This window comes from Pinus tabuliformis, chromosome 4_2, assembly GCF_031772625.1.
Source record: "Pinus tabuliformis cultivar Carrire ecotype Pingquan chromosome 4_2, CPIR1, whole genome shotgun sequence".
NCBI lineage: Eukaryota > Viridiplantae > Streptophyta > Pinopsida > Pinales > Pinaceae > Pinus > Pinus tabuliformis.
This window is the reverse complement of record NC_142304.1, coordinates 298,020,177-298,037,052: the sequence shown is the minus strand read 5'-3', so window position 1 is coordinate 298,037,052 and position 16,876 is coordinate 298,020,177. Positions and strand designations below refer to the sequence as shown.

Below are 16,876 nucleotides of genomic sequence, written 5' to 3'. Positions count from 1 at the left end.
AACTTATTTCTCGTGGTTCCTGATTTTAAAGCCCCTATATTTTCATTGCCTTGGTGGTTGACTTTGGGTTGACTTATTAACTTATTTCTTGGTGGTTCCTGACTTTAAAGCCCCTATATTATATTTTGGGATCACGTTAGAAGTGTGATTATCTATATATATAGAGAGAGATTTAATTTACTGATAAATAAAAATATTTGATTGCAATCTATTGTAATCTATTTAGCTACCATCATCTACATGTAGCAATTATCCAAGCTCAATTCTATCTCCAACATTGGTATGAAAAAGTATCTCTTCTCATGATTGTTTGCCTTATTCCTCTTTTCAAAGATTTCGTTATGAGTTTTTATGGAATTATTTTTTTTCTTATTCTTTTGGTTGCACCGAAACAAGCATTTAAGATTTCAGAATATTATATTTATAAGGAATAAAAAGTATATGTAATAATAATAATAATAACAACAATAATAATATTAAAAGGGTGTATGTCTAAAAGATATATGTCTATTCACGGATATGACTATTCAATGTATATTTATACACAATATCACAAGCTATTGTAAATATCTTATTCATTCATTTACCAATCATATATCCTTATCCTATATAAATTTCAACTATTTATTCTATTTATTTTGTATATCCATAAATGAATTATTGTTCATTACATCGATATTTGAGCAATTTTGGGGCATTTTTGCTAATCCAAGCATTTTTCATAATGTTCGAAACTTTTTTGACTCTAGGTTTTTGACCAAAAGTTAGCCTTTGACCACTTAAAATTTATAATTTCCACAGTTGTATTTTTTTCTTTGCTAGCATGTATGTAACCTGCGAGACTAGCTTGTGGTCTAAGAAACTACAATCCAAGGACATTGAAGTTGTCAAAGTCACCCAAGGATCACACTTTTCTGGGGCCACACCAACCCTTAACATGGCTGGACTTTAGGTGTATCTTAGCTATTGCGGAGTTTCGAACTTGGATTGCCATATAGAATGAGGCCCTTGAACCTTTGAAACTAATGACCCTAGCAAAATTTGAATTTTATAAAATTGAAGGACATAGAGGTGGAATTTGATCCAGTTATGTGTGCACAAGGCATGAGACCATTTAATATAATCTCTTTGGGTGCAACAACACATTTTCCCACTACCTCAAGGTGCCCCATGGCGTTAGGCTAGGCCCTAATGGGAATTGAATCTAAGTTGCACGAAACGGGGAAACGCGGAAGCGAAACGAAACGGGGAAGCGAAACGAAACGCGACCTCCCCAAATTTTGGAAACGGGGAAACGCGAATATATATAATAATATATATATATATATATTAAAAATATTTAAAAATTATTATTATATACCTGGAAACCCTACCTGGAAACCCTAAAAAAAATTAAAAAAAAAAAAAAAAATTAAAAAACAAGTGTTTTTTTGGGGGAAACGTGGCACATATGGCCTGGAAACGAGTTTCCGGCCGTACGGCCAAGTTTCCGTTTCGGGAAACGTGGCCGTACGGCCGGAAACGCGTTTCCAGGCCGTACGGTACGGGGAAACGAGTTTCGTTTCGTTTCCCCTGGGGAAACGGACCCCCTGCCCACGTTTCCTGCAACTTAGAATTGAATCTTTCCCAATGTTGACAAACTCCTTGCTTTCCACCATTAGATCCAACCGCTTTGAGCATCTCTACTACGAATTTGAAGAATAAATCAAGTATTGAAAAGAGGAACAATGAAGAAGAAAATTGTAGTGGGTTTCTAGTTCCCTATTATCCTATGGCTATGTTCTATTGCTATTGGCAAAAAATTCAAGCCCATGGCCAAATCATTTTGCTGGTGGCAGTAAAAATTAGAGTTGGTGGCCTAATTCCTTACTTTAAGAGAATAATCTTTTAGTTAGCCAGAAAAAGAAATTACACCATCAATGTTATAGAGGAACCATTTCACAGTGGCAAAAAGTTGCACCATTAACCTTTGCAAGTTCTTGCATCCAACAATAACATACCACAAACATCTTATACAATTATTACACAATAGAGTGTATTTTTAAGCCATTAACGGTGAAGGTATTAAGTATAAAAGAAAGTCATGTAAGCTTAAGACAAGTATAGGCTTGACCTATAGTGTTATTTAGTTGCCTAGGTGCACTCCTTCCACACTATTGTACTATTTCCCCAATTGCTTAATAAAATGGCTCAACTGGTTCTTATTTCTGGAGTTTACATGGGTTTTTACTAAGTGTTTGAAATTTGTTGGTGTTGTATTTGTTATTTGCTTTGCATATCATTGTTTTTCCTAATTAGGAACATTATAGTGGTATTAGAGCTTCGATCTTGGCTCAGCTGTGGGGAAATTTCCTATGAACGAGGAGGATAGGCAGAACGTGACTTACCAGAGGCAGAGGTACAGGAGCAGGGAAAGAGAGTTGGAGATTACACCTGATACAGAGGCACGTGGGAAGGCAATAGTTGTAGTGGAGATGGGGGAGCCAAGGAGTAAGGACAAAGCAGCATTCGGTAGCCTCTTGAAGGCCCTGAATGATTTGGTTAAGGGACAGAAAGAGATGTTGGAAGAGATCAAACAACATAATAGGGACAAGAGCCTTCATCGTGAGTTCTTATTTGGAGAGACTTCAGGGGCCTCACAATAGTATGACCACCCTTCACTAGCCACTCACCCACCAGCGTTCAGTGGGCCATCCAAAACCACGTTGCCTGTTGATTTGGGGTAGCATCGGATGTGCTCTAGGCCTCAAATTTTGCAAGGAGGCTTGGGCACATGCATTCCAAAGAACCAAGAAACCGTTTTGGTAAATTCCACTCAGAGACGATTATATTAAAATAATTAATATTTTTAATGGGGTTCATAAGTCTAAACTTAGGAAAATTAAAATATTAATGGTTACTAATCTAATTGTGGGTGAATCTTCTAGATAAAGACAGAGATCAAGTCAAAACAATCTGAGTCTTTGCTTAGGAGTTAATCTAGGTCGTTGGTTGTCCAACAGGAAGATATAAGAAGGGGCTTGAGGGTCATTTGGAAAATACACCAAGAGAGATCAAGAAATCGATTTTCTGAAGTGAGAAGTTCTCAGGAGGAAAAATCAATTGAGGAGATTTCTTGCAGCAGAGGGGCAATGAGAATTTGGAAGAAGGAATTTCTGGAGAGTACAAGGCAGAGAGAGGACAGAAAGACGTCCAAAGAAAGGCCGACGCTGGCCCATGTAGTGTTGACGCAGAGGCAGTGCAGTCCTTGAGGGGAAGTCGAGTTTTCTGCTAAGGGAAGTCGAATTTTAGTTGCTGGAAGCCAGGGTGTGATTCCAGGAGGCAGAAGATCGATTTTCTCAACCAACAAAGGATCCAAAAGAGGGGCAGCGTAATACCTAGGATGGGTGACACAGAAACTGCCGGGAGTGACGCAGTTCTGCGCAGAGGCCACGCAGAGGGTGACGCAGAGCCTCCAGTTCAGCAGGATCAGTCATTGATTCTCCAATGACAGGGTGAGATCATGTCACTAGTCTTTTGTTCAGTATTCTCTCTGTGTCGAATTGCTAGTTGAGCATCCTAGAATTGTACTTAGATTTTCTCTTGCATAATAATAAAACCCTCAGAGCTACCGCACCGGTTTTCCCGCATTGGGTTTTTCCGAGGACATTTGTCCAAAAATAACAGTGACCTATGTGTTTGTATTTCCTTGCTCAATTTCTATGTTTCAGAATCATATTTAATTTGGTGTAGGCTGCTTTAATAATTTACTTCAATGTTTAAAGAAGAAATCTGAAATAAGTTTGTAATGTAATTTACGATCTAGGTGAAGTAGATTCAGTTGGTTGCAGTAGGATTCTTGAGATTGCTAGATCTAGGAATTTTCACACTACCTACTTTCCTACCATCAACACCTAGTGAGCATGGAGGACCGGATGACCAAATGCCCATGGGAGATTTCTTCAGGGAGTGGCAATCCATGGGGGAAGATTTCAAAGCAGCCCTGTCATTTAGATATTATTGCCAGCTCAAACAGAATGAGAAGGGCAGGTACAGTGGGGGACCGAGTACATAGAACTCAGAGTTGCAGCGTACCATTGGGAGGATGTACTTCCCCACATATGATGGCTCTGCCAAGTGTACAGCTCGAGCTTGGGTGGAGAAGTTGGATACTTATTTCCAACTTAATCGGATGACAGAGGTGGAAGCCATCAAAATGGCTACCTTGCACTTGGAGGGGGAAGCACATGAGTGGTAGTTTGATGGCTTGTCCACATTGGGACATGCCAGCGTGACCTCTTATGAGGATGTCACACGGAGAGTGGTGGAGCGTTTTGATAGGAGGGACCCAGAGGCTCACTTCAGGGAGTTGGCCCAACTTAGACAGACTGGCCACCCTGAGCATTACATATCATAGTTTTTTAGGGTTTCAGTTATGGTGCCAGACCTATTCGATGCTAGAAGGGTGTACACATTCATAGAGGGATTACTTGAGCCATTGCGTGGACTGGTGAAGTCAGGCAGGCCCTCTACCTTGCAGGAGGCAGTGACTTGTGCTAAAGATTTGTAGGGGGCAATCCCCAAGACTATAGCATCCATTTCATCACGGACTCCCTACCCACAGAAGGGAGGTGACACTAGACCCCCACCATAGCGAGCAGACTAGGGGCGTGGGCAGTGAGATGAGGAGACTGGGAAAGACCTCCGAAGTAGGAAACTATGTTTTTTTGATTTTGGGTAGCATCGGATGTGCTCTAGGCCTCAAAATTTGCAGGGAGGCTTAGACAAATGCATTCTCCAATACCCAAAAATCATTTTGGGAAATTCCACCCAGAGATAGTTAATTTAAAATAATTAATTATTTTTAATGGGACCCTAAGTCTAAACTTAGGAAATTAAAATAATTAAAGGGTATTAATATAAACTGTAGGTGAAACTTCTAGAAGAAGGCGGAGATCAAGTCAATATGATCCTAGCCATTGATTAGGATTTAATATGGGTCGTTGATTAATCAACAAGAGGATTATAAGAGGAAGCTTGATGGGCACTTGGAGAACACACCAAGAGATCGAATTTCTGAAGTGAGAAGTTCTCAGGAGGAAATTCTGATCGAGTAGATTTCTTGCAGTTGAGGGGCAAGGATAGCATCCGGAGAGAGATTTTTTTTCAGTCGGAGAATCATCAGCAAAGAGAGGTAAAGAGTGATCTAGCAGCTCTCATGCAGAGGCTGACGTAGGGCCACGAAGAGGGTGAGAGTGTCTGAAATTTTGCAACAGAGTCAGTTTTAGAAGCCGAGAACTAGGGTGTGAGACTGGGAGGCTGAGAGCAATGACTCTAGGCAGCAAATTGATCAGTTGGCTGGGTGACACAGTGTCTAGAGGGGCTGACACAGGGACTACATGAGGACTGCGCAAAGGTAGTGCAGAGCCTGCCAAGGCACCTCATCCAGTGACCAGATCAGTCGAGATTTTTCTCAGTGATTGTGTGAGGTAATCTCACAAATCTTTCTGCCAGTATTTCTCTCTATATTTGAATAACCCTTGAGGTATTCTGAGATGTATTTAGAATTTGCTACTGCTTAATAATAATAAACCCTTAGAACTGTTGCACTGGTTTTCCCGCATTGGGTTTTTCCGGGGACATTTGTCCAAAAATAACGGTGTTATTGTTTTGTATTTTCTTTCTTGCTCAATTTCTTGTTTCCACATATAATTTAATTAAGTGAAGGCTACAGTGTATGTATTTCGATATTTTTCGTAGGAAACTGCAAGTAATTTGTCTAAAGGAATTAACAAATTGGAGAAATATCATCAGTTGCCGCAGTAGGGATTCCTGTTTAGGAATTTTCACATGGTATCAGAGCTGCAGGTGGAACAAGAAGAGCAATGCCAGAGTACCCAACATTGAGCAGAAGAGGGAAATCGAAAAGCTGTAAGAGGCAGTAGTTCAAAACCCCAGAGGGTTTGCGTAGTTCTTAGCCGGAGGGCTGAAATTTCGAGACAGTCTCTCTGAGTGAGTCGACGGAAAGAAGGGCTTCCAGATCGAGTTTTCGCTGGGGCAGAGGGAGCAACGCAGAAGCCTCAATGCGAGGAGAGTTGGTGGGACGCAGATTTTTCTGCAGGTAGTTTTCTAGGCAGAAAATCGTCAGAAGAGAGGAGAAGCACGGTTGAGGGAACTTATTCCTCAAAGAATTCCTAGCCAAGGAATTCAAATTCTCTAGAGCTGAGTAGCAACAAGGGGTAACAGTTTTACCAGCTCTAATAGGGAGTGCGTACGCTAGCCCAGAAGCAACGCATAGGAGAGAGGCGATTTTCGACATTTGTGGTAGAAATGGAAACCAGTGGCTTGAGGGATTAGGACAGGTTGGATGGGGCATCCAACTACATCATCTGGAAGGCAAAAATGTTGTTCCTTCTAGATGAGCATGCCCTCAAGACATACATCGACATCGTGGTGGTTGTCCCTGCAGGTGCAGATCCGTTGAAGAAATACAACGCTGAGATGTCGAAGGCGAAAAAGAATGATCCTAGACAGAGTGAAGGATCATGTGGTTTGTCACATTGCTAGTAGAGGGACTGCTAAGGAGATGTGGGACGCTTTGTCTACGTTATATTAGGGATCTTCCGAGCAATGGAAGATGTACCTTGAACAAAAGTTCAGATCCGCTCAAATGCAGAAGGGGAGCATGTGGATCCATTCTTTGTGAAGCTTCAGAAGACCCGTGATGAATTGTCTATCGTGGGGCATGCACCTCAAGATTCAGAGTTGGTTAGAATGGCCCTCAATTCTGTCTCAGATGAGTGGCAAGTCTTTGTCCAGAGTATCCTAGGTAGAGCAACAATGCCAAATTGGGATGACATGTGGACAACTCTTAAACAAGAGGAGCTAAGGAGAGACTTAGTCAAGGTTAAATTTGACGAAAGCAGCAGCAATGGGTTGAAACCCAAGGAGGAGGAGGATAATGCAGCCCTTTGCATCGAAGGGACAAAAGGAGTAGCAAAGACGTAAGGACATCTCGCAGATCAAGTGTTTCAAGTGTGGTGAGATGGGTCACTACGCTACACAGTGTCCTCTCAAGAAGAAGGACAAGGATGAGAAACACGATCTGAAGGTTGCGTCTGTGAAGATTGAGGAAGAGGAGTTCGCCATGACAACCAAGATACCTATAGGAGGGAGGTGGGCTGATTTGGAGTTGTAGTTTGAAAGAGCTACAGATGGGCAGGATCCTTGAGGAGCCCACCTCTTGGATCAATTCCTTGCTACGGGAGCCCGAATCAGAAGTAGCAGGATGGACTGATGTCGGATGGTGCCGAGGAGTGTCAGAGAGACAGTTGCAGTGGCTAGGAGCATCAACGACTAAACAACGTAGAGCAGAGTTGGTAGCAGTGCAGATGGCACAGAGCAGAGGTCAACAACAACGCAATAGATTCAAAGGGTCAGCGCAGAGACTAGTAGCAGTCATGCTACAACATTCATATGGTATCATATTGAACACAGTTAGGTCAATAATTTTGGATGTTTTTCCATTGCAAATGCAGTGGCAACAACAATTTGCAGTGCAGTGGCAGTGCTAGCAGTAGCACAGATGCAACACTTGACAGGGAGTTGTAGTACGGATACAGTGTTGACAATGGCAATGTCAGTAGTAGTACAGTTGCAGCAGCAGCACAGTGGTTGGTGGACAGCATGTCAGACATTAGTAGAGCAGAGGACGATGCTTCAAAGTCAGAGCAGTATACAACAACGTATATTGCTAGAGCACATTCCTCGCTAAGAGGAAATGTTGATTTGTGGTAGCATCAGATGTGCTCTAGGCCTCAAAATTTGCAGGGAGGCTTAGACACATGCATTCTCCGATACCCAAAAATTGTTTTGGGAAACTCCACCCAGAGACAATTTTATTAAAATTATTTATTCCTTTTAATGGGACCCTAAGTCTAAACTTAGGAAATTAAAATAATTAAAGGATATTAATATAAACTGTGGGTGAAACTTCTAGAAGAAGGAAAAGATCAATTCAGTATGATCCTAGCCATTGATTGATCAACGAGAGGATTACAAGAGGAAGCTTGATGGGCACATGGAGAACACACCAAGAGTTCAAGAGATCTAATTTCTGAAGTGAAAAGTTCAGAGGAAATTCTGATCGAGTAGATTTCTTGCAGTTGAGGGGCAGAGATAGCATCCAGAGAGATATTTTCTCGGTGGGAGAATCATCAGCAAAGAGAGGCAGAGAGTGATCCAACAGCTCTTACGCAGAGACTGACATAGGGCCACACAGAGGGTGAGAGATAGTCTGAAATTTTGCAGCAAAGTCAGTTTCAGAAGTCGGGAATCAGGGTGTGAGATCGGGAGGCTGAGAGCAGTGACTTCTGGCAACAAATCGATCAGCTAGCTGGGTGGCGCAGTGTCTAGAGGGGTTGACGCAGGGACTGCGTGAGGACTACGCAGAGGTAACACAGAGCCTGCTAGAGGCACCTCATCCAGTGACCAGATCAGCCAAGATTTTTCTAAGTGATTGTGTGAGGTAATCTCACAAATCTTTCTGCCAGTATTCCTCTCTGTAACTAAATAAGCCTTGAGGTATTCAGAGATGTATTCAGAATTTGCTACTTCTTAATAATAATAAACCCTCAGAATTGCTGCACTAGTTTTCCCGCATTGGGTTTTTCTGGGGACATTTGTCCAAAAATAATGGTGTTATTGTTTTGTATTTTATTTCTTGCTCAGTTTCTTGTTTCCGCATATAATTTAATTAAGTGAAGGCTGCAGTGTATGTATTTCGATATTTGCCATAAGAAACTACAAGTAATTTGTTTAAAGGAATTTATCAAATAGGAGAAATATCATTAGTTGCTGCAGTAGGGATTTTGGTTTATTTTCACATGTTTTACTTGTCGGGAGCCATGGGCACCAGGTCACTGGTGCACAACATACAAGGCCCACTATATTGAGGTCTTCTCGGATAGTGACCAGTAGGATGATGTGGAGTTGGAGTTTGGTCGGGGAGATAGTGAGGGTCAGGCAGAAAGGGGACCACCACCACCACCACCACCTGGGGGAGCACCTTTCGCACCATCTGGGGGAGTCCTCACTTCTTTGCGTGGAATTCCCAAATTTTTGACTTTGAGAATCCAAGGCATAGTGCAGGGATAACATGTCTTGGTTTTGGTAGACAGTGGGACCACCCACAATTTCATTGATGGTCAGATGGTTCAGAGGTGAGGCATCACTACAAAGGAGTTCGAGGGGTTCTCAATTCTAGTGTTGGGGGACAGGACTATGCAGTGCACCCGATATGTTCTCGCTTTGACAATGACCATGGGGAACTACTCGGTGACAGATCATTTCTTTGTTGTGGATGTGCCAGACACCAACGTGGTGATGGGTGTCCAGTGGCTCTACTCCCTTGGCTGGGTCACCACTGATTAGAGGAAATTGGAGATGGAGTTCGTATGACCGGATGACAAGCTGGTAGTTCTTTGGGGCATGCATTCATACCCTCCACAGACAGTTTCATTGCACAAGATGGAGGTTGACTTGAGGCATGGGGACATAGCATGGGAAGTGGAGTTGAGGATTTCGAAGGTTGGGGGACAACCCAAGCCACCTCACCCAGACATACAGGCCATCTTGGATAGATACCCGGTAGTGTTTGGGGACATACCACCAGGGCAGCCACCTAACAGGGGTTTTGAGCACACCATCGAGTTGGAGCCTGGGGTGTAGGCAATTATCACCACTCCTTATAGGCATCCAAAGGCCTACAAGGACGAGATTGTTCGTGGCATCAAGGAGCTGCTGGCATTGGGGCAGATTAGGCTGAGTTCTAGCCCCTTCACTTCATCAGTAGTTCTAGTGAAGAAGAAGGATGGGACTTTGCACATGTGCATTGATTATAGGGCACTCAACAAGAAGACCTTGAAGAATAGATACCCCATCCCGCGCATTGATGAGCTGATGGATGAGCTTAGAGGAGCCAAGTACTTCTCTAAGATAGATTTGTGCTCGGGGTACAACCAGATCAGGGTGAGGGATCAGGACATCCCCAAGATGGCTTTCAGGTGCCACTATGGGTACTTTGAGTTCTTGGTCATGCCCTTTGGGCTGACCAACGCACATGCCACCTTTTAGTCATGCATGAACCATGTATTTCGTGGGCAGTTGTGGAATTTTTTGTTGGTGTTCTTCGATGATATCTTGATTTACAGTTGGATATGGGAGGAGCAATTGCAGCACTTGGAGATGGTGTTGCGTATCTTAGAGGAGCAACAATTTTATGCCAAGTTGTCCAAGTGTGAGTTTGGGTTGACAGAGATGCTCTACTTGGGACATATCATTGGCATAGATGGAGTGAGGGTGCACGAGGAGAAGATCAGGGCCATCCAGGATTGGCTTGAGCCCTGGAATGTGACTGAGTTAAGGGGATTCATAGGTATATGCACCTACTACAGGAAGTTCGTAAAGGGCTTCTCACAGCTAGCAGCTCCCCTCATAGATTTGACGAAGAAGGGGGCTTTTACATGGACGGACGGGGTACAGTCAACATTTGATCACCTCAAGGAGGTGATGAGTAGTTGCCCAGTTTTGGCACTTCCGGATTTCACATAGTTGTTCACATTGGAGTGTGATGCATCAGGAGAGTGGGTTGGCACAATATTATCTCAAGGTGGACACCCCATTGCTTTTGAGAGTCGGAAACTCCTTCCACATGAGAGGTTGTATTCTATCTATGACAAGGAGATGTTGGCCATCATGCATGCATTGGCCAAATTCCAACAATACCTAGTGGGCAACAAATTCCGGGGGAAGACTAACCACAATAGTGTTCGCCATTTTATGGGGTAGCAGAGGTGGGTCAGCAAGGTGCAGGCCTACGACTTTGACATTGAGTATGTCAAGGGAAAGCATAATATAGTAGTAGATGCATTATCCAGGAGGCCCGTGACACTTTCACTCATGAGCATTTTCCATGATTGGAAGGCATAGTTGTTGGTGGAGTATTCCAAGGATCGATGGACATGCGATATTTTGGAGGGGCATTCACGCTGATGAGCGTTATAGGGTGATGGCTGAGGTCATTTACTACAAGGAGCGTATATTCTTGGTGCCAGGTTCACAATTGAAGGAGACAATTCTCCATGTAGCTCATGACTCCCCACTATCAAGACACCAGGGGTTCTGGAAGACATACATGGCAGTCAGAGAGCATTTCACCTGGAAAGGCCTCAAGGGGGACATATTGAGATATGTGCAGGAGTGTGAGGCTTGCCAAAGGAACAAGGGGGAGTTGACCCATCCAGTTGGGTTGTTGCAACCACTTCCCATTCCTGAGGGGAAATGAGAGAGTATCTCCATGGACTTTATCACAGGACTCCCTATGGTGTAGGATAGAGATTGTATTTATGTAGTGGTGGATCGATTGACCAAATATGCCCACTTCTTCGCCATCCCGACATGGTACTCAGCGTCACAGGTGGCTGAGTTGTTCTTCAGGGAGGCCTTTTGCTTGCATGGGCTTCCTAAGACCATAGTCATTGACAAAGACAGTCGATTCATGGGGGCATTCTGGCAGGAGCTTTTCAGGTTAGTGGTACTGAGCTCACCCCAAGCACTAGTTACCATCCACAGATCGACAGTCAAATGGAGAGGGTCAACAAATGGTTGGAGGGCTACCTACAGAATTATGTGACCGAGCAGCGGCGGGCATGGATTCGATGGTTGCATCTTGGTGAGTACTGCTACAACACCACCTACCACATGTCCATTGGTATGTCACCTTTTCATGCCTTGTATGGTTATGGTGCCTTGTATTTTGCTGACATTGTTTTTGGAGATAGTCGGGCCCAAAGGCCAAAGATTGGATCCAAGAGAGCCAAGATATCCTCAAGGCTCTCAAGGATAATTTGTTGACAACCCAGAATCAACAAAAGATGTACGCATATCGGCATAGGATTGAGAGGCAGTTTGGGGGGGGGGACTTGGTTTTTCTGCGGCTACAGCCATATCGTCGGTCTACATTGAAGCAAAAGGGGGCCAAGAAGCTACAACCACGTTTCTATGGGTTGTACAGGGTGACTAGGAGACTTGGGGAGGTGGCCTATGAGCTGGAGCTCCCACCAGGGAGCAAGATTCACAACGTCTTTCATGTCTCATGCCTCAAGAAGGTATTGGGGCAACAGGTGACAACAACTATGGAGTTGCCTCCACTTGATGATGAGGGACATTTGTTTCTGGAACCGGAAGCCATTTTGGAGACCAAGGAAAAGAAATTTGAGGAGCAAAACTATTAGGGAGTATTTAGTACGTTGGAGGAGCTTACCGGATGAGGATGCCACTTGGGAAGGTGAACACATACTTGAGCATCAAGCGTTGAAGTTGCTCGGGGACAAGCAACATTTGGGAGGGGAGGACTGTAATGTCCCTTCCTAAATTAATTTGTCCCAAGTTTATTTTTCCACAATTTTGACATTTTTGGTAACCACGGGACCCACAAAATTTTGGTAGAAAGACTTAGGAGAAAAAGGGAGGCCGAAATACTTGGTTAATGGAGCTTGGGGCCACACACAAGGAATAACGCATTTGCCTAAGGAGAAATTCGAATAGCCAAGGGAGGTCAAAAAGCTAGATGGAGGGACCCACGTGTGAAAAGGAAGCTCAATAATTATAAATAGGAGGAGCTCAGCCTCATTTGAGGTCTTTTTTCAATTGAACTCACTCTTGTTGCTCGAGTTGCTTAGCCGGTTCACTTGTTGTTTAGCACCAAATTTTCCAAGCGAACTCACCCTTTCTTCGGGGGACTTTGAGTGCCACCCTAGGGAGGTCGAATCGTACCACTTTGGAGAAGAGTTGGAGGGATTTCAGAGCCTATCTTTCAGTCATTTGCTCGGCTAGTGCATGTTCTAGGAGGACGCAGGAAGGGAGTACGCAGAGGTCACTTCAGGGGTCTTCCAGATAGCACTTGCCGTGAGAATTTTGGTATTGAAGCTTCAGTGAGATATCAGCATTTTGGAGGAGTTTTAGAGTAGGAGATTGCTGCTTGAAGGCAGTGCGAATTGCATCTTCCAGGGCCAACGCAAAAGCCTCTCACTAGGCACACGTGGGAGCTTGAGGAACAAGTTGGGGAGCTGGAGATTGTCGGGGGAAATAAGGAGAGCCTTGGGGAAGTGTAACTCAGCCATTTGGTGTGATTTGGAGGGTTTTTTCTATGAGTTACAAGCAGACCATATTTTCCAGTAGCTAGAGGAGGACGTGGTATTTGGGGGCCGATTTTCAGGGGTCAAAACCAGACCAAACCCTTTTTGGGTTTTGGTGGGTTTTTGGTGAGGAGCTTGGGATTAATTTTGAAAAAATTTCTGAGCACCAGAGGTGGGGTTTTTCAGCAGCTTCTTTCCAGCAGATAGTGCAGATTTTTGGGGTAGCGCAGGGCATCATTGGAGCAGTTGATTCTATCATCTGGGCTTGTTGTTTTATCACCTGGGTTTTTTCACGCTTTCCAGTGAGACAAGCCCAGGTGCAGTTCTTCCACACTATTGTACTATTGCCCCAATTGCTTAATAAAATGGCTTAGCTGGTTCTTATTTTTGGAGTTTACATGGATGTTTATTGAGTATCTGGAATTTGTTGGTGTTGTATTTGTTATTTGCTTTGCATATCATTGTTTTTCCTAATTAAGAACATTACATATAAATTGTTGGAATGAGTGTGTGAAGGATACATTATTTTCGAGATCACTTTGAGTGAGAGAGAAGAGGGTTGACTTGGGTGAAAAATACAAAAGTCGAGCGGTTGAGAAGAGCGGCCATACCCTAGGCTAAGTGAACAAGAAAAGAGGTCAAATTTTCTATTGAAGAGGCCGAGCCTTGGGCCATGGAAAGGGGTCATATGTTGTCGTGGAAAGAGATTGTGCTTCAGGTTGTACCAAGCAGAAGTGAAGGACGAATTTTTGAGGTGGTTGATTGGTTGTAATCTATCTGGATTTTCCTGAATCATAATAAAATCCCTCATTGCTGGGTTTTCCCCACACAGGGGTTTTCTAGGGTAAATAGCTATGAAGAAATTTATTGTTTGAATTTTTGTTTTTGGTGTGCATAAATTGTTAGAAGCTTAGTTGTATTAACTGTGCATAGATTTCAGATTTAAATTTTTTGGGTCTTCAATAAAATAAAATTTAGGTATAAAAAGTTGTTGCCACATTAATCTAATTGTTGTGCTTAGAGAATTTAACACAGGTCTTGATATGTACTGGGTATGTCTTTGTTTTGCCCAACCATCTATGTTGTTGCACATCATCACCGTGACTGCCACATCATCCCGCCCCTATATCTAATCTCTAACGCCCTTCATGATCTCAAAATTCAAACAACTGGGTATTTTTCATCTCATTATGTTGATCACTTTTGACATAATGCATGTGAGGTTCCACCTAATGCTCTGCCTAAAAGTCCACCTAGAATATTCTCGTGTTGTTGACCAAGTTTGACCAAAGATTGACCAAGCAATAACTTTTCACCAGAGGCTTTGTTTGAAAATTTTCCACATGACATGGAATCCTATAGTCATGCTCTAGAATCTGAGCTTGGGTTGACATTTTGACCACCTAGGACCTAGGCCATTTTATATTGGGAACCATGAACTACCTCAAGAAATGTAATATTCCTAATGGAAATATACAACGTTAAACAAAGCAAACATAGCAGAAACACATGAAAAATTTACAACACATTTAACAACCAGAAATCTTCATGAGCTGCATTGATCTGAGCCATTTTACTAATAAATAAGAGGGTACAATGTGGTGCTAGAAATAGTGCACCTGAGCTTGTTCAAGGCAAGCTAGCTAAGCCCAAATGAACACTAAGAAATCCAGCTGAAATCTGCGGTTGCTCTCTCCTGGCTCTGCACTAAAATTACCTAGAAAATATGTTGCTTGCTGCAAAGAAATACTGCAATGGGCCTCCTCGAATGCTCAGAAAATTCCGAGAAATTAAACCCGGGTCCTCCACCAAGAACCCACAAAAACCCACAAAGGAATTGGCCAAATGTTGACCATGGAATTTCGGCCCAAATTTTCCCTCGCCATCTAGCTATTGGCTGAGTTGGGGCCCCTGTTTGACCCCTCAAATTTGCCCAGAAAATTTTGCCAAATTAATCTTGGCCTCTGTTAGTTTTTGTAGCATCGAATGTGTTCTAGCCACGAAACTTTGTGGAGAGACTAGAATACATGAGATCTCCAAAACCCAGAAATCATTTTTGGAAATTCCACTTAGAAATGACTTAATTAGATTATTAGTCAGTTTTTAAATATTTCCTAGATCTAAACTTAGGGAATATGAATAATTAATCATAATTAATTAAGTTATGGTGTGAATGTTCTAGAAACCCACACAGATCGACTTCAAGTTAATCCTAGCCATCGATTAAGATTTAATCTTGGTCGTTGAAGTCCCAACAGAGGATTATAAGAAGTCGACAGGGCTTGGAGAAATAACTTGTCCAGTTCAATTTCATGAGCAGATTGATTTCCTGAGTAGCAGCATTCAGTTGCCACAGAGAGAGCCAGAGAAATTGAAGCAGTGAGAGAGGGGAAGGTATAGTGAAGTCGGAGGAAGGATTCCAGTTCCGGTGAGTGCATTTGCAGAGAGGTAGAGAAGCCACAGTGAGGCTGACGTAGAGCAGTGCAGTAGCCTCTAGAGGCAAAGTCGAATTGATGGGGAGAAGCAGAATTTCAGTGCCAGAAGTTGGGCAGAGGTTCCAGAGGCCAGGAGAGACGTTTTCCCAGACAACAGTTGGTCGAACGACTTGAGGAGAAGTTGTTCCAAGCTGAGAGTAGCAACAACTGCGTTAGGGTGATGCAGTGACTGCGCAGAGGCAGTTTGGATGGCTCAATTTGAGTTGAGGTCAGTGGCGAGATTTGCTTGTGGAGTTAGGAATTTCTCCTCACTAGATTTTCTTGCTCGTATTTCTCCGTAGGATTACCAACTTCAGCATCCAGTTGTACTTGGATTATTTCACTGCTACATAATAATAAAACCCTCAGTTGTTGCTCCAGTTTTCCTGAGTTGGGTTTTTCCAAAGACTTTGTCCAAAAATAATTGTCATTTTATGTATGCGCTAGTATTTCTTCCAGTGTTTATTTCTTTTGCAGTTTATTTGTGTAGGTTGCACTATGATTGATTCAATAGTTGTTGTGGCACACAGTAAATAAATTGTTAAAATTAATTTAATAGTTAGGAGAATTTTTCCAGTTGCTGCAATAGGAATCGAGATTTCGATTTTTCATCGCCTCTCCTCAATAAACCCAAAAAAACCCAGAAAGGGTTTGCCCTAGTTTTGACGCTCCAAAATTGACCCCCAAATGCTTGGCCCTCCTCCACAAGCAGAAGATGTAACCTGTAGCAAATGTTGCATTTGCTGCTCCACCAAAATGTTGGAAAAGCCCCCACAACACTTCCACTCACTCCACCTCAAGTTTCATCCCCTAACTCCCTTCACTTCTCAACCTCCAAGCGTGCCTCCTCCAAGAACTGCGCAGTCCCTGTGTAGTTGCTGCCAATCCTCTCCACAAAATCGCACTCCCTGCTGCTGGTACAAATTGGTATAGGTAGGACTTCCTCCTTGGGCTGGCACTCGAAGTCCACTGAAGCAAGGGTTGAGATCTCCACTCGGAGACACTTGTGTGCTAAACAACACTGCAGACTTGGCTTCAGCTCAAGCGTGCTATGTCAAAGACACAATTTCTGAATAGTTGATTGAATGACCAAAATGGGTGCCTCTTGCTCTATTTATCAAAGAGCCTCCAAGATGCCCATGTGGGCCCAAATCGACTTTCCCCGCCAACTTTGCTCCAATGAGAGTGTCTTGCACATGTGGGTGTAATTCTCCCTCTGGTGGCCCC

The 16,876-nt window shown here is 43.2% G+C and overlaps 1 protein-coding gene across 2 annotated transcripts in view; it reads left to right on the top strand.

Moving 5' to 3' along the window:
* LOC149169181 (callose synthase 3-like) overlaps nt 1-16,876 on the top strand; it is a 266,097-nt gene that overhangs the window by 199,951 nt on the left and 49,270 nt on the right. The gene's annotated exons all lie outside the window — the stretch shown is intronic.